The 12,778-nt window shown below is 38.2% G+C and overlaps 1 protein-coding gene across 3 annotated transcripts in view; it reads left to right on the top strand.

The window, feature by feature from the left end:
• The window catches only part of BMPR1B (bone morphogenetic protein receptor type 1B), a 185,649-nt gene that overhangs the window by 57,754 nt on the left and 115,117 nt on the right, over window positions 1-12,778 (top strand). Inside the window, exon 1 of one of the 3 annotated variants that reach the window (XM_031066365.1) lies at window positions 11,246-11,340. The exons of the other annotated variants lie outside the window; for them this stretch is intronic. The gene's annotated coding sequence lies outside the window, so the exon portion shown is untranslated. Of the gene's footprint in view, window positions 1-11,245; window positions 11,341-12,778 lie in introns of those variants that run through there. 3 annotated transcript variants of the gene reach the window in all.

The raw sequence follows: 12,778 nt of genomic DNA on the forward strand, positions 1-12,778 counted from the left end.
CCCTTTGCAAAAAAACATGTTGGGAAGAGCGATGGAGAATGAGCCAAGACTGTGAATAATTCTGGAAATATCCATACCTGACTGAATAAATTATGATTCGTGGTCAACCAAAAAATTGTGCTACACAGTGAAAATTTTTCCATTCGTTTCCCAAGATGTTTCTTCTTTCTGCCTGTTTTTCAAATCCATCATTTAGATCAGATGTGTTTTCAATATCTCTATATAGCATATTTTGGATGATTATTTTCTTCTCAGTCCACCTGCTCTTTTCCATAGCTTTTGTTTGCTTTTTTAGGAAAAAACCACCAACCTTAAGATTAAAAGATTCCAGCCCTGCAGGATGGCTGCATTAAATTCTCTCGAAGGTGCCTTAAAACCTCAACTGTTGTGTGGTTATATGCAATAACTACTAAATTATTCTGTTTTACTAATGAGAGGAATTTTCACTGGTATGAGGTAACTCACAAACCAGTAAAACTCATATAATCAGCAAAGCAGAAGAATAAGCAAAATTGACAGAACAGTAACTCAGAGAATAGAAAAGGTTGTGGAAGTAACATAAACATGAGCCATCAATGAGCTCTGGTGGCCAGGAGAGCCAAGAGCTTCCTGGGCTGCACTGGGCACTCCTGCCTGGGCAGGAGGGGATTCTGTACTTTAGTTCAGCACTGCTGAGCCAAGCCACATCTGGAGCTCTTGGGCCAGTGCTGGGTTCTCTCACACATGAAACATGTGGACATAGTGGAACCAGTCTGGGAAAGGCACCATGAAGATGTTTGGGGGACCAGAGCATCTGTCCTATAGGAAGGATTGAGAGCTGGGACTGTTCACCTTGGAGAAGAGGAGGCTCAGGGGGACCTCACTGATGTGTACAATATCTGAAAGGAGGGTGCAAGGAGGATGTAGTCAGGCTCTTTTCAGTGGTGTGCAGTGATGGAGGAGAGACAATGGGCTCAAGCTGAAGTACAGGAAATTCTGTTTAAACGTAAGGGAGGAGGGGAACTTTTTACTGCGAGGGTGCTCAGACTCTGGCAGAAGTTGCCTAGAGAGGGTGTGGAGTCTCCATCCCTGTAAATGCTCAAGATCCAGCCAAAGCCCTCAGAAACCTGTTCCAGATGGCCCTGCAGGATGGCGGCATTAAATTCTCTCCAAGGTGCCTTAAAACCTCAGCTGTTGTGTGGTTGTATGAAATAATTAAATACAATTTGGAGTTTTGTCTTAAAGATTGCTATCTCATTCTTATCAGAAGTGACCAAACGATTTATTGGGCTGATCTGAAAATGCTATAAGTAATTATCCTTTTCCACGATAAAAGAAATGTATTACCATTTTCAGACTTGAACCACCATGATGACAGCATGGAAACTTAGTTTAAAAAAAGTAAGAGCAATGCACAGTGTGTTAATTAATTCATTAATTCATTAATTAACACCCTGTGCATTCCTAGATAATGTGAATACTTAAGAGTAATTGAGATAGCACTAAAATTGTTTTTGTTGTTGCCAGTGTCGCTTTTGGAATGTTTCATCAGTTGCTTTCTCATGTTGTGTAGCACTTGTAATTACTTTGTGTTCATATAAGTGACAGTCATCTTTTCGTTAGAACTCATTCTTCTCATGGGAGGGTCTGAGAATGTAAAACGAAGAGCAGTAGTGTAATATAAAGCTGATTTGAAACCCATTTCAAAATGGTGGTGGTACTCAATCTCCAATTTCCATGTGATCTCTGTAAGTGGATCAATGACTAACTGTAGAACGGGTCAAACAGTCTCAGGTAAGACTGCACATCTTGAAGCTCGTTCAGATTTCCTGTCAAGGATGAACCTAGTGTGCTCTTTGTTTCTCCTGCATTTGGAATCTTAGCTTTTCAGGAGAAGGAAGCTTGACAGCATACAAGGATCAAAATTTGCCATGAAGTCTTGGTGCTGTTGACATGATTTATGACAAGGTTATAGAAAAAGTTGCTGTTAGATTAGTGTAAACTCTGTGTGGTTCTATAGCTGTCATCAACAGCAGAGTCAGTGTGGATTTTTTTTTTTCTGGATAACATAACCAAGGAAAACATCTGTCACAGTAGCACTAAATCTTAAATCAGAGGACTCTGACACATTAGAATATATTGCAATGATGTTTACATGACTACATTCATTGTGTGAAGAAAAGGAAAGGTGCATGAACTAAGTGTAGCTGTGGAAATAAGGACATAAGTCACAGTGATCAAATCAAAGCTTCCACAATACTTGAGGCATGCCAGACTGTAGTTACCAGCTCTGCTAGAAAATTAATTCTATTAGGACTGCAAGAAAGGAATCAATTGCATTTGTCTGAGAAACACTTAGGCAGTTAGTTTGCCTTTCCCATGCATTTGGAGTAATTCTTACTCTTTTATGTTATATTTCTCCTCCTGTCACACATATGCCTGCAATATATATTATAAAAAATTGGACTCTAATCCAAATATTTAGTCTGATTCAACAAGCCAAATTCACTGCATATCATTACCTCTGTTTTCTTTCTGCTGTGAGTACTATAGCTGTCCAGCAGCTTGCATCCAGCTGTGAGGGCAGGCATGCAGCTGTTCAGTGAAGTCCAACATCAGAAATAAAATGAGGCACCTCTGAGAGATGCATTTCTAGATAAGTGGCATAATTTACTCTCACAGTCAATGAAAACAAGCCATCAGCACCTTTGAGTCAGTGAGCTGCCCAATGTTGAAGTTCAAAAATAGCTGCACACATTAAGTAACGCAGGCTGAAATGGATATGGCTTGTTTGCTTTTTGTTGTAGGTGTTTGTTTTTTTAGCCAAAGTGATCAAGTGAAGTCATGATGGACTGCAGAGCCTAAGTAAACTCACTGTTGTTAATGTTCAGCTCATTTGTGCTCACTTGTGCTGCAATGACACTGCCACACAATGCCATAGAAAAACAGGCACTATTAGAGATGTTTTCCCTTTGTTATTCCTGTAGGTATTGTTTTACTGTGCTTGAGCACAAGCTCTGCACGTGATTTTTTTTCAGAATCGTTTTGGAAATGTTTAGATATCCTATTGTTTTAGAGCTTTTTAATACTGAAATAGAAGATTACATATTTGTGATATAGCTGTTTTTATTACAGGAATGGATCACTTAAGTATTAGCTCTTATATGTGTCAGGCTTGAAAATTCATTATAATTAACTGCTGAGTATGGTTGGTGCTTTTTTAAATTTAACTCTTCAGTCATATGTTTTGAATATTTCTGTCTCTTCCTTCACAGTTAATCTCTTCCTCCTGTACAATATGTTTCTAATCCATTTCTTAATTGTGTGGAATCCTTTTAAGCAGTTTAAATTGTGATTGTTTTCCTTCTTGTTGCCATTGAGACAGTTATCTTGCACATAGTTTATTAAGTGTGGTCTTAAAAGCAGTGATTAATTAACAATGATTGAGAGCATAGCTGAAAATATTTATACAGACTGACTGAAGACAAAAGAACTTCCAGTGTGAATATTTTCCTGTTCTAAATGAGATTAGGCTCATTATAAGAACAAAAAGGGGAGAAGGGGGAATGCTCAGTTGTATGCCTTTTGTGCTGACAACTTGCTGGAGTTTTGCAGCAAAGTGGACTCTTCACCTTGTTTGTTGTCTGAGCTTCAGGGCAACGTTTATTCCCTGGGAGAGCCAAGACTGCTGGTTTTGCCCAAAGAAGACAGAATTTTTTTAGGCTCTGTTGTTATAAAGCTACACAAGTGTACTTATAGTTCACCTCAATGCCTTGTTTCTTGAATTCTTCATTTTTAAGGGGTATGCGTACCTGGCTCTACAGAAAAATTTTATGGAAGCAGCAGAAATTTTGATGCAGCATTTGTTGATTGTGTTGCACTAAATAGAAAACTGAAACCACATTCTGCAAATTACCTGCTGTGTGATGTCTTTGTTTTTAATGGTTTTCTCTTCAAAAGTCCTCTTACAGTATTGCTTCAGTTGGAAGAACAAATAGGCTATTTATTAAGTGTGCAGTCAGCAGCATTTCAGCTAATAATGAATAAGTGCTTACAATAATTTATCAACAGTAAAAGATTTTTTTGAGTCATGTATGATCTTCCTGTCTGCTCCCTGGAGTCCGAAATATTTATTGCTTGGAAACAAAGACCCTTAGAGTCAAAGGTAAGCAATGGCATGCTGAAAGAGCAAGAGCATGCCTGTAAACAGGAATATGGTGGAGAGTTAATAATGCACCTCTAGAAGGACCCACTGTGCATTCAGTCTTCCTTTCCCACCCCATCCTTTCTTCTAAGTTTGGAGGCAGTTCCCTCTGGCCACATTCATAAACAGTGAGTTCATGGATAATCAAATATTTTACACTCATTCATTAATGCACAAGGAGTGCAATGCTCTTACATATTTATTTTCACCAAATAAATAGAATTTGGTTCTGCAGTTCAAGTGTATTGTTAGTTACTGTGGGTAGATTCAATGCTCTGTGAGGTTGGACCCTTAAATAGTGCTTGGGTGTGAAAACTGTTCTTAAACACATAAAGCCCTTATGCCAGCGTGGCCCATCTGTGTAGTAGAGCAGTGGTCATTGAGAGTGGCCTCTTTCATGTTGTAATTCTTCGGGTGTGAGAGACATCATGGATGGGCGTATCTAAGAAAATAACAGAAATTAAAAATTAAATTGGTCTGTTTTCCATCAACTTCATGAGCATGTCATGGTTTAGGAGTAGTGTTCTCCAATTTAGTAGTCCTGCTGACATGGTCCTGCCGGTCCCTGAGCCTCCCCCTCCCGTTGAAAGCACAAAAGGCAAAGATCATGGGTTGAGGTAAGAACAATTTACTGGAAACACCAATGAGATACGAAAACAAACAGTAACAGCAACAATATTAATAACAAAGATCTGAGACAAGGAAATTATTTCCACATAAAATAAAACAAAAATGGACCATTTTTCCCATCACGGTTTTTCCTCATGGAGGGAACACCCTTCTCCTTGGGAGTGAGAGTCCCTTACTCCTGAGCATGACCATGACTGTGAGGTGGTATCAAATAACATCCCAGCCTTAGACATGCTCCCCTCCTGGCCACTGTAAAAATTACCTCTGTCCTGGACAAAACTAGGGCAGAGCAAGAGCTAGCAATTGTTACAGTGCAGTGAAACTGCAACCAACTGAAAAAATCCAAATTTTGTTTTACTTTGAGTTGCCTACAGATAAATTCTTTAAAGCTGAAAAGAATTCACCTTGATGAGTGAAGAGTATTAGAATGGCTCATAATTCAGAGATGAATGAAATATGATAGAGTTTTAGTGTGATTTTTGGCACTTGTTGTGAGTTTCAAATAGACATTGTGAAGGAGGAGAAAGAAAATTGGTTGTTTTGTGGTTTTTTACAATGTATTCCTTCTGGCATTTGAAATACTAATTTTTGTCAGGTATGTTTGATTAAAACAATTTTACAGTCACCACTGACAACACTGTGAGATTATCCGCCTTGCACACCTAAATAAAAGTGAAATCAGTGCTGCTGTTGAAAATGTGCTTGTCAAACCTGACAAGGAGTAGAAGCCATGTTAGCTGAAGAGATCAGAGTGTATAATCAAGAACAGCCTAATCACTTTGCTTATGGGGGAGAAGAAACTAAAAACCCAGAACCTCATCTGAAGTTCAGATTTCACAAAACTTGACTTAGGTTTTCATTTTCCAGAAACAGAACAATGTGTGCAGCCGTGTGCAATTTACTGTCTGTAGTCTTATTTCCCCCCAAATTATTTTGCTATTAGTATTATAAAAATTTTTCATTGTCATAAAACTTTATTACTTGAAGGAGAATTCTGTGGTCTTTATAAATGAATTGACCTTTTGTGGTTTTAGTATTTCCTCTTTTGCAAGCCAGTTTTTTTCAGTGACAGTAATTCTGTTCATTCTGTGTTTATTCAGTATCTGAAGTGCTTGTTAAGGATGGTTTAAACTTTGAAAGTAACTGGTGATGTTTTAGTTATAACTAAATTCATATTTTTGAGCTTGGGAGGAAAATTTAAGGAAACATTTTTTTAAGGAAGATCACACTTTCATTACAGCTTATAATACAGGTGGAATTAAAACTTTTGAACACATGCTGCACCGAATTTCTAGAAAGCGGTTCACCTTTATAGACTTCTGTCTGTATTCTAACCAAATTTCTTACATGGATTTGTATTAGGTACATGGATGATTCCACACGTGTGTATGTGTGTATCTAAACACTTAAAAGGGCAATTGTCTGCTTTCTTTTGCTGGTTTAGATGAAGATGTGCAAAAAAACAAAGGACGTGTTCCAGAGTGCCCTTCCATGACAGCAACTCCTTTTCTTATGTTAGAATACATTCCTACAGGAATGCATGTAAAGAAATACATGTATTCCTAGAGGAATACATGGAGGAATGTGTCATCTAAATTTAGAGTGTTGAAAATTATCTCTGCTAATTAATGACTTCACACATTTGTTCTCCCACTGGAAGTCTGCCACAAATCATTCTGCCCTTCTGCCTTTTCTCCCCCACTTTCAGCATTTTTCCAGATGTTTGTTCATGTGGACAGCTTTTAAACCTGCATGAAACATTAGGAAACAGTGACATCTATGAAAAATAAAACTGAAATCATTAACAGGAGCAGTTTGCCTTCACTGCTTAGTCATTTAATCCTATAAATACTGGCATTATGGACTAGATTAGCTCAGTGAAAAAGAAATGCCACTCAATTTATTTTCACTGTAAGAACTCACCATCCTCTGCATTATTGAGAAATTAGCCCTTTGTGATAACAGATATCCTCATTTTACCAGGCAAAGATGATGTGATGCAGAGAAGTATCAAAGGGGCACAGTACCAGTAACAGTTTTTTGACTTTACAATAAATGTGACACTGATGCTTAGACTATGTGATTCAAGTTGTTTAGTGACCTTTTGTATGAGATAATTCAACAAGAAGGCATTCTGAACAAGTAATCTATAGGTGTGTCTCCTTTGTGTTAGCTGCCTTGTGCTGTAGCTGTGCCTTCTGTTGCTTATGGCATTTCTGAACAGGGAAGCAGAGCAATCCAGCTGAAATTACTCTTGATTTACTTCTGATTAAACAACTAAATTAGTTTTAGGTTTTAAAAATGAGTACTGCATCTTTTGACTAACTTTGTTTTCAAAGATTGGTGTCTCAAATGAGTGTCAGTTGAGTGAGGAAATGAGAAACATTATTATACTAAGCAACCACTAGGGCATTGGCCTGCAGTTGATCATTTTTCAGAGATGAGGAAGGAATTTTTGTTAAGTGTAAAGAGTTATCATGCTGTAAAGTGTGCTATAAACTGTTCCTTATGCTTGACCTCAGGCCATAAAAGGTCAGGTATGCATTGGCATCTTTTCTCACAGTTGACTAAAAAGATTTTTGATGACCTACAGACATCCTATCTCCTTTACTGAGAATCCTCCTCCTCTGACGTCAGCCTTCCAACATTTTGCAAGTTGTTATTAGTGACCCAAGCGTTGCCTTAACCCTGCTTTCCTTATTCATTTGTGAAGACAAGCATCCAATCCATCACAGCATTTGCATGCCTGTAAGAATAATTCAGTGTCTTTAAATTCTTTGGATTTCCTAAAAGCACACTGAAGCCACGTTCATCAGTGTCTGCACAGCTGACAGACTTTCCTGCTGTGCAGAGCAGGCTGTGATGAAGACTCAAGCTCAGAATGACCACAATTTCACATACATTGCATTTGAAAATGTGCTGGCCTAGATGACAGGTGTTGCTGTTCTTGTGTGGTTAATACAGGTTTGTCTAAGCTTTAGCTACATTATGAAAACCCTCAGAGGCACTTATTTTCTTATTTTTCTTGGCTGGAGGAAAGGTAACACTACAGAATGTTATAGAATTTGGTCTTACAGCTTCAGTGATCTGCTCAGCTCACTCCAAGTTTCATTTATTAAAAAGAGAAGACAAGAAAAGTTTCTGAAGGGGAAAGGGGAGTGTAAGCCATCTTTTATAGGGTGTGACATAACAGTTGATTCCAATATATACATCTTCAGTTAACTTCCTTCTTTAAACTAACTAGGAAATGTAATTACAGCCTATATAGGTAAAACTTCTGTGATATTTTTATATGATGCCTTAAATTTCTAATTTTGGGTGAACTTCAGAGGTTAGCAGAAAAAACAATTCAGAGTCAGGAAGTAGAAATAGACTCAAAATAATTCAATTATCTATCTTCTAATGAATAATTCACATGCAATACTGGGATGTTGGATGCTGGCAGTATGTTTCTGTAATGCAATAGGAGCCTTCAGATGGGTATTGACCACTGAAAGACTGGAAGAAAAATATGGTCATGGTGTACCATATTAGTCTTGTACTTTACACTTCCTTGCCAGAGACACTAAATTCTGAAACAAATCTTTCTTAAACATTGAAGTCAAATGATTTAAGCTCCTTGTGACTGATACTGGAGGTGTCCTATGTGAAAATGGTCAGCAGAGAGGTAGAAAAACAATTCTACTATTAGTAGAACTTTGGACAGCTTTAGGTCTGCAAACTCCACAGGTTTTTTGAACCTGTGAGATGAACTCATAATGTACATTTGGCTTTTAGCATCGACTTTTTTCACTACTTGGCAGACATAGCCAGGGGAGAAGTCTTCATTTAATCGAGGATAAAATTCACTTATTCATTATATGGAATAAAACCACAGTGTGCATGAAGACTCAGATGGAGATTTTCATAAAGTAGTGAAATTTTATATAAGGTGTTTGAGTGTTTGTTGAGGCACAATATGTTAAGGTAGTTTTCACAAGACTTAAAAATAATCTTGCAGACCTTTAAAGCTATTTTGTGGTTTTAGAACTTTTGGCTTGATTCACTGTATCATAACTGATGTAACGAAAGAAAACAGAATAAGATGCTTTTAAAAATACACAGAATATTTGGAATATTTTTCAGTATTTAAACTGGTTTATAGTTGCAGAAGTCCAGGCTTCTGGGCACAATTTGGATTTTAGTGTCTGCTGCAATCTTTCAGTTTTATAGCATTACTGGAAATAATTTTTCCTTACTGCTGGATAGATTCCTTTCTTTCTTTCTTTCCAAATAACTTGAATCTTCACACTACCGGTTTTCTTTTTTCAAGTTACTCATTTAGCAGGTTTTTACTGGTTGTGGTATCCTCCTCTCACTCTTGTTTACATGTCCTCTTTTGCTTGTTTTTGTGTGGCATGGTAGTATGGGGTATGGTAAAGTGATGCTGTATATTTATTTACAGAAGTACAGGAATGTGCATGTTTGGTTAAAATTATGGGCTTCTCCTGAAAAAATTTAAAAATCTAAGATAATTCCCCCTTTTAAAAATGGAGATGTCCAAGAATAAGTTTTTGACATTATACTACACATAAAGCTATGATAAATACTTCAATTTCTTGCTCAGTTTTACGAAACCACTCTGGTTTCTGTTTTTAGCAGGGATTTATTTGTGGCAGCTTTAAGGTTTGATGGAATGATATTATGAAACTGTCATGTACATGATTGAGGATGAGAGCTATGTGTAGGAGCTTTATGACTGAGAAACTCGTAATGAGCAAATTAGTTACACTTTGCATCTGGCACTTCACCAAGGCTTAGCAATTACCCATGTCATCCAAATGTATTTTCATTTAAATACAAAAGGTTTCTGTGACATCAGTGACAGGCTTCTAAGCCACGGTGTTATAAACAGTGTCCATTTAAACAAAGTCAGCTTCGGTAGTGTTACTGTGTTTCAGTGTTACTAAAGATCATCTTCGTTTTTCAAGCTGCGCAGCAAAGCTAAATAAATCTTATGAAAGGAGAGCCTTAATGATGTGCACAAGGTACTAAAAGCACTTCCAAGAGCTGTTGTTGATGAAAGTAGTGGAAGTAAAGCAGTAAGACAGCATATCTTTCAATATACATGCAGGAGATGAAATGTCTGTTTTGTTCCAAGGTTACTATTAAAACTTCTTCAACTTGGCAGAAAAGGATGAATAAGCACTGGCCAGAATCTCACTGGTAACCTCCAAGGTGTGCAGGGATGCTGGCCATGGGATTATGCCAGGCTGTGCATTGTCTAATCACACAAGCTTGATGGTTCTGTAAGCCTTGGAACAGACTGGGATTTAGGTATAGATATGGTCCTGACCAGGAGAATTTCACGGTCATAAACTGCCTTAAAAAGACACTGATTTTAAGATAAACCCCTGTAGCTCTTAGTGTTAATGCAGTTATGCTGTGGTTTACATTTTACTTGGGCAAACCTCCCAGCTGTGCCGTCCAATGTATTGATGAAAGGCAGGGCATTGAAATGCATTTGTGGTGCCTGCCCACAGTGTACACTGAGGGCATGCAGCAAATATGTAGTTATTTGTGCTAATTTTGCCATCTTCGTTTCCATTGCACTCAGTTTTCTGTTTCAGGGTGCCCATCTCTTAATTTCTCAGTGAGTTTACAGAGATGTAATTCTGTTTTATGTCTTTGAAAATTTTATTTATTGCAGGGCAGGATTGTGGGTTCCTGCCACCAGTGATGTCTCATGCTTACTGTTATACTGTGCATAATTTTTAAATATGAATTGGGATAACTAATACCTAACCACTGATAAAAATTTCAAGACATAGCTTTAGTATTTATTCTTCATCCTTCTGTGAGTACCTATACAATCTTAATGGTCTTGTGTGAATTCTTCTATAGACTCACACTTTATTGAATTTGAAGAACTTGTTTTACAGAAAACATTTTTTCAGAAGTTTCTGACATCTACATTTCCTGGGAATGAAATTCTATAATCACAGCTGGATGTGCACTGTAAAGGGAGCTGAAACAAAAGTGCTTCTTCCTCCTTCTCTCCCCCCTGCCATTTTTCCACCTGTTCGTACAAAGCTGTATTTTTATGGTTTTTTTTTTAATATGGGCCTCGTAATTACCCTTCAGGGCCTGCAGGAAAGGCCTGCAGCATCTGTAAAGCTGGCAGCAGGATGGTATTTCCAGGCAGAAGGGGTGGGGAGCCCATTCATGGCTTTGTCTGAGCAGCTGAGAACTTCATCTGAGCCGTGCTGCGGTGTCCATTGATGCTGACCTGTGCCATGGGCAAGGAGAGCACTGAGCAAGTGTTGGGGCCAGTATTTATAGACAGCTCTGGAGCAGTCCTGGAGAGAGACAGAGAGGCAGTGCGAGAAAAATCTTGGCTGAAATGAGGGCAATTTTATGTCAGGTTTCTGTTATTTAAGCAACGTTAGATAAAACCCCTGTGCCTCCGTCTCCTCTCTGAATCCTAGCAGTCCTGCTTTACATTATGACCAGGTGGAAGCTGGAGATTTGAAACAGGACATTTGAGGGTAAGTAATTGATTTAAGTGTCACTTTTACCTCCATCGTCCCAACCAGCTCACTGTCCTGCATCAAGAGCTTGGTGTTGGGACTGCAGTGTGATGCTGCCTTTGTGTAAAGATGTTCTGCATGTGGGGAGTTTGTATACGGTTACAGAGGAGTGTTGTGCAGTTTCTTCATTTAGCAACATGCTTGGAAAGGTCAGTCAGCATCAGAAAAGAAATACACACACTCCCACTACTGAGGATAGCATGGGTCATTTAAAATATAGTCTCATAGTAATATCTAGGTTGTGGCTTAAAGCATCTGTTTCCTGGTGGATTGCTGGTTGTAGTTGTATGGCAGGACTGCTGCCCTATGTGCACTCTTTTAGCAGCAGAAAACAAGAAAAAAGTTTGACTCAATCTTCTGTCTTTCGTATTAGCAATCAGAGTCAATACTCAGTCTTTTTCTGAGGAGCAGGACAGTAGTTAATGGATGTTCTTACATACTTCAGTTTAAAAAATGAATAATTTTTAGAAATTGGGGAGTTGAGTGGGTTATTAGGAGAGAAAAATTCCCCTTCCTTCATGAATTGGTCGAGGTGACATAGAACATGCACCCCTGCAGGATATTCCCTGATAACAGAGGGGAAAAGATTGTTTACAGCAAACTGTTATAACCAAAGTGAAAGAGAGATTCGTCCTCTCCTTCCTACCTTCACACAGGCAGCTCCCTGCTTTTGAAAAATGAACCTTTCTCCATTACTCACAGTATCTTTTTCAACATACAGCCTCAACACGTACAGGCTGCTGAGTTCATTAGTCTTCTTTGTTTGCATATTCTAGGGTGTAATTTTAAAAGCTAGGTTACCTAAAAAGGGGATAATTCTTCTAAAACTCTGTCCTGGCAGCAGCATGTGAAATCTGTACAATTCAACATTGATGTTTACTATAGTTAGTTCAGAGAAGATTAATGTGTTGCTTAAAGAACACAGCGTTTCCCTGAATGAAATTTATCAGTTGACAACCCTGGAATTACTTCTTTAAGTTAAGAAAATATAGACTTTGGCACTGGTTGAAGATTTTTGGGGGGTGAGTGGGAGGATGGCTTGCAACTTCAGAGGGTGTTAGACATGTAGTGAATACGTGTTGAAAACAAAAGTCTGTTGAAATAACTTTAAGCTTGAGGCTCAGACTAACAAATAAAAGGAAATGCAAGACAGAGCTCACATTAGATCCTTAGCTGCACTTGTTAACACCAGTGTTTTGCACGCATGGGGTGCACAACATAAGCACCTATCCACTCATTTAAGATTTAGCAAGTAAATGACAAGAACAGTGGTGTTTTCCAGTGCAGTCTATACAAGAACTTGTAGAAAACCATGTCTGTATTTAAAGATCATGATGATGATTATTTCCTATGTGTATCACTTAGTTCACGTTTTGGTTAGACACTAGAAACATTG

Source organism: Geospiza fortis, unplaced genomic scaffold (genome assembly GCF_000277835.1).
Source record: "Geospiza fortis unplaced genomic scaffold, GeoFor_1.0 scaffold11, whole genome shotgun sequence".
In the NCBI taxonomy this organism is placed as follows: domain Eukaryota; kingdom Metazoa; phylum Chordata; class Aves; order Passeriformes; family Thraupidae; genus Geospiza; species Geospiza fortis.